Source organism: Poecilia reticulata, linkage group LG22, assembly GCF_000633615.1.
Source record: "Poecilia reticulata strain Guanapo linkage group LG22, Guppy_female_1.0+MT, whole genome shotgun sequence".
Classification (NCBI taxonomy): Eukaryota; Metazoa; Chordata; class Actinopteri; order Cyprinodontiformes; family Poeciliidae; genus Poecilia; species Poecilia reticulata.
The window spans coordinates 24,028,857-24,034,655 of NC_024352.1; the positions used below are offsets into that span (position 1 = coordinate 24,028,857).

Here is a 5,799-nt window from a genome sequence, read left to right on the forward strand (position 1 = left end):
TAAGTTTGTTTTGGAAAAAAAAAATTCACTTCATGAGACAAATGTGTGATTTAAATGTTTAAAAAAGTTTTTTTTAAGCAAAACTCAGTAGGCTTTTCTCATGGTGACATGCATTAACAATTACATATTTGCTTTGCTTTTATTTTATTTTTTTTGTTTTTCTGCAGTTCCACGTTAAAGTTTGATGCAGCTCTGCTTTCCTGAATGGACCATCTTCATCTCCACTGCAAGTATAGCAAACAGGTATCTCTTTTTATAGATTACAGTCACTAAAAGGTTGCATTGTGCCCTTGTTTATATTTTTAATAGTGTAATTCTGTAAAGACAAAATATGTCTGGTTGTCCAGCTCTGATTTACATATCTTGCTAAATTGCGGGTTTGAATATTGCAATACTTTCCTATAACAAAATAGACCTGCAGAAAGAAATTACTAATAAAATATCTTACATATGCATAGTGTTATGCTCTATATAGAGATTTTCCTTAGCTTTGATTGTATATCTCATAATTTTGTAATTTATCATTTTTTATTAAACTCTGAAAGCTGAGTGGCTGTTAATATTCTGTCCTAGAATGCGTTTTTTTTTTTTTTTTGAGCACCTGCCCCTTTAGTGGTCTCTGCACGGCCCTGGCCACTGGAATAACAAATTAACTGAGATTAAAGTTAAAGTTCTGACTTTGAAGCAAATGCTGCTGTTCTAGGAATGAAATGGCCTTTTTCAGGACGCCTCGGCCATGAAAACCCCGGCTTAAACGCAACATGTTCCTCCACAACCTTCACCTTGGTCACTGAAGCTGTTTCTGTCGGGTGTCCATCTGCTTAAAATCAGAACACTGAGGGAAAAAAAACATCAGAATTTGGGGAAAAAATTCAGAATTTTGTGATTAAAGTCAGAATTCTGCAACTACAGTCAATAATGGGGGTAAAAAAGTCAGAATTCTGAGAAAAACTTTGATATTTTGAGAAAAAAAACTCTGAATTTTGAAAAATTGACTGATCCTCTTCCTCTGTGCTTTACAGTTTTTATGATTCGGACCGTTAAATGTCCCAGACGTGTTGCTGTCAGGCAGCCATCTTGTGCGCCGCGGTGTAAATGTAGCAGTGATTTACGGCGGGAGTCTGAGTAGAGCAGCCATGCTCCGATGCACAGCACCAACCATCCTGCACGTCGTTTGTCAAACTCCACCATAAAGTAATCAAGATGGGAAACGGCACATGAATTTCCTGCTTTCTCAGTGGCGACGACGTCCATTAAATGCAGCCATTCCTGCTTTTCACATTTCCTTCACAGATAAAATCATGTTCTCCTTTATTTTCTTGTATCAGTCTGACTTCTTAAACTTATTGCTTTTTTTCTGCATACACATATTTCTATCTATGCAGTACTGGCCAGCAACAGCCTTGAGGCACATATAAAAAACAGATAAAAGCTCTTATAAATGTAAATAAATTAGAACCGTACGCAATCAACAGAGCAGGAAAATAAAAATTAACGACTTTAGGTTTTATTGAAGCTTTATTTATATGTGGAGAGACTAAATATGAGCCAAAGATTTAGATAAAAAATTATTTTCACAATATTAACATAAATTATTTATGATTTTGGTTGTGTGTGGTTTTTATTTCAGTAGAATTTGTTTAGTTTTTGTTTCTCCTGTATTATTTTGGATATTTAAAACTGTGCCAATATGTGTTGTTTACAAAATTAAAGTTTATTGGTCTTTGAGAGCGTGAACATGCATTATTGTTAATATATTACTTGAAAAATGAGCTAAAAACAAAATTATTGCTTATTGCAATAATTTATTGTCCAACAAAATTAGTCATCATGATTTTGGAGTCGTTTTAGGGCATCTTGTCACTTTAAATCCAAAAAGCTGCTGCTGACCTACTCAACGTTTACACGTAGACATGAAAACGGCTGCAAACAGATACCTACACAACCGTACAGCTTTGAAAAGCAGAAGTGGAGAATCCTGCACAACCAACAAGAATGCAGCAAGTGGTTTCTGATTAGTAAGTCAACAACAAAACGCTTGTCTTTTAACACAAAGTGGTAAAACCAGCACTACATGTGCTGGAGCTCCACTGGGGTTGCTAGGTAACGGGCGGAACTCTACTGGGGTTGCTAGGCAACAGCTCACTGCCGTTAGGAGGTTTTTGAAACTCCCAATGGAGCTTCTGGAAGCAACTTGTTTTCCAAAAGCCAAGAAACACATTAACATGTTACACTTGGGCGTCTTAGAAGCAGTAGAGACTCATATGGAAGAACAAAAATGTGAATTTTGCATAATAATCCTTAATATTGATGAAAAATTCCTGGTTTGAACATGGGAAAAGTATGTTGTTGCAAGTGAAATAATCTGCCAGTGGAGCTAGTACATTTTCATCAATATTAAGAAATTATTAACTTAAAACAAGCTCCTATCTGTTGATGAGGCGTCACTTATAAGTTAATTTTTTCTTATTTCAAGCGTACGAAGATGTTTGCATTAGAAACTGGACCAAAACTACTGGGTAAGATTGAGTATTTTTGCAGTGAAGGTTTGAAACCAGACAGAAATGTGAAATGCAGCATCCCAGTGACAGCCTTCGATTGTTTCCTGTCTGAGCGCTCAGCCGACCTCTGAGCTAGCCTCAGTCTGGCAGGGCGTCACAGGAAAGTTTCATATCCAATTTCCGATTTTCTTCACTGCCTCCGTAGGAAGCAGCGCCTGTGATCATTTAGCTGCTTTAGCCGCTTGATAAGCAAATACTCTGGCCTGTGATTTAAGCGTTGAGCCAAAGAGGAAAGTAATTTGCAATCATCTATTGCTGCTTTCAGTTTCCTCTCATATTTTGCACATTCAGATAATATTTCATTGGCCCTGTTCCTCCAGATCAGTGGTTTTAGCTCCGGTTAGCAGTCTCACTCTGTGTGCTCTGTATTTTTCTGCAGATGCCTCATGTCTGCAGCCAGACTGTCAAGCAGGGTGATGATTTTCCTTGGGGCATTCTCCCTACTGTGTCTTTTAACTCCCAACACTTTGATTCATGCGCAGCTTTGTTTAGCTATGGCGAGGTTTCCCCCCGCAGTGGTGCCAGATTTGTTCAGTTTTCACACTTTAGTGGGATTTATTATTTCTGTTCCGTTAGACAAAACTTTGAATTAGTTTAATTAAAAATACAAAATGAGATCCAACAAACTGACTAATCTGGAGTTTTTGGTGTAAGAGCCACAAAATCAGCAAAATTACAGCGAATCTCGCTGAGATTTCTGCTCATTCGTGTTATTTTGTTTCTACAAAATAGTGACACATCATTAAGGAAAAGATACATTTATATTTTCCTGACCTGCAAGTTTAGATTAACTGGACTTCCAAAAAGAGAACCATTTTCTTTCAGCTTTCTAACCTGCTGTGTTTCTTCGGATGTTTTCAATCGATGGACTCGGTTCGACTGGGACTGGAATTGCGACATTTGTTACATTTTCAGCTGCTGTGGTTCTCTTTCACACTGCTTTGTGTCAAACCAACCAAACCCTGTGAGCAACCAGTTCCCCTCCTCACCTGTGGGGGCGCTGCACCAAGAACCACTGAAGGAAACGACATGGAAACCTCTGAAGACACTGAGAGCAACTTCCTTGTCCATGAAATGGAAACAGAAACAGAGTGGTGACAGATTTTAGCGGTCGGAGGATTTTTCTTTGGTTTTTGGTAAAACGTGATGAGTCATTTCTCCTGCTAACGCTAGGCTAACAGTTTGTATGGATGTATTTACCCAGAATACCCTGCACTGTTGCCTACTTCCTGCTTTTGGAGCGCACTCATGTCCACTTGGCGTTCACATGCGCATTCGAACCGTTCACTTCAACCGAGCCGAGGCTGAGGTTTGTAGGCAGACTAGAGTTTGATTACACCTCCCCAGAAGAACCGGAGTTTCTAGACAGTCCACTTTAATCGAATTCCAGTTCGTTTGCTTTCAAAGTCCAGTTTGTTTGGGGAGGGGTGAATGCATAATTTAACTCTGATGTGAACCAGAGTTGTTGAAATTAACTCTGGTTTTGTTCAGACACATCTGTGAACGTCAAGCGGAATATAGGAAGTGGACTACAGCGCAGGGCATTCTGGGTAAATACAACTAAAACAAACATCCTAGCCTTGCACTAGTGGGAGAAACGGCTTGTTGTCTTTCACAAACAACAAAAAAGAAAACTTACAACCACTAAAATCTGACGCCTCTACATTTTTGTTTCCATTTTGTGAAGAAGAAAGTTGTGCTCAATGTCTTCTTCACAGGTTTTTGTGTTGTTTCCTTTAGTGGTTCTTGGGTCAGCGCCCCCAGAGGCAAGGAGGGGAACAGGTTTCAAATTATTTGGTTCGTTTGACTCGATGCAGCGTGAAAATGTAACAAATGTTGCAATTTTGCTCACCAATCGAACCGAGTCTACTGGACTATGAGACGTGAAAGCAGCCTTCGTTTTCTTGATCCTGTTTGTTCACTAATGTTCTCCAACAGACTTTACAATTTGCAGTCTGTTTTATTTACACGTGTCAGAGTAAATGGGTGTATACAAATGCATACCTCACTTTTTTTGCTTCTACATTAATTTAAAGCATAATTTTTCCTCTCACTTCAGAATTATTCACTCTTCTCTAATCTACTCCATTAAATCCCATTTCAAAAGTGAAAGTTTCTCATTTTGGCATTACAAATGATAAAGAGTGAACATTCTTTCAAATCCCTTTTCACCAGTTTTCTGCTTCTCTTTCAAAAGAAAAACTTGAATTGTTTACACATTGAACTGCATAAAGGAATATTTCTTTTTGAGAAACTGCAGGAAGAAAATAGCAAAAACCACAGAATTTATGAACAAGCTGGTGACAAAGTCACTGCTGGAACATTTTTTTTTAATGATGAAGAGACATCAGTTTCAGAAACGGTTTATTGAAACGGCAGTGCGACTCGTCTGCTCACTCATCATTACATCTATATGTAAAAACAGACAATAGTGTTGCATAAGCCTTTCGTCAGGTTGTTGTTTGCAACAATGCGTCTAGTTAAGACACGTTTCTTTCCTCCTCTTCAGATGATTAAAGCCCTTTGATGCTCAGAGTGCCCTGCCTGCTTCCTGCACCTCGAACACCCACGCTACAGTATGCACCGCCTGCGCTTTATCTCCCAACTCCACTTCTGTTACCTTGGCGCATGATGCCTTCAGGGTCCTTTGAAGCATCGGTAGATCCTGCACCAGAGAGGGAAGGTTCACATTTAGGTCACTGTAAAAGCAAAGGGATGAAATGTCGTCTGTACCTGCAGAAGTCTGTCAACAAACCCAGAAAGCAAAGAAACAGACTGATGGATTATTCATGGAAACTCTATTAAAACTGAAAACATGGATTATAAAATCTAAACTTTTCCTCACATTGGCCAAAACAGTCTTTCAGTGAGCTTCCTGTGTTTAACATTTCGTGGATTATTCAGAAACTTATGAGTAAAATTCTTCTAATTTATGAACCAAAACATGTGGTCAAAAAAAGACAAATACTTTTTATCCTACCAAACATTTTACAATTTCAGGATTTTAATTTTGCAGTTAATAATTTTTACTTAACTAGAAATAATCCACCTGTATCAATCACATGTGCTTTTTCAAATTTGTGTTCAGGGCTGAAACGATTAATCATGATTAATCGATTATTGAAATAATCGTCAACTAATTTAGTAATCATTTAATCATCTACTGGAGTACACAAAGCAAAGAATTTTTTTTTTAATTTACAGTCACCAACCCCTGAGCGTACCTAGGGGTGGAACG

The 5,799-nt window shown here is 38.2% G+C and overlaps 1 long non-coding RNA gene across 1 annotated transcript; it reads left to right on the forward strand.

The window, feature by feature from the left end:
* Nucleotides 1-201: 201 nt before the first annotated feature.
* On the forward strand, nucleotides 202-5,405 carry LOC108165827 (uncharacterized). Its single transcript, XR_001776145.1, has 2 exons — nucleotides 202-243; nucleotides 5,071-5,405. It is a non-coding gene; the product is annotated as an uncharacterized LOC108165827 (long non-coding RNA).
* Nucleotides 5,406-5,799: the final 394 nt, after the last annotated feature.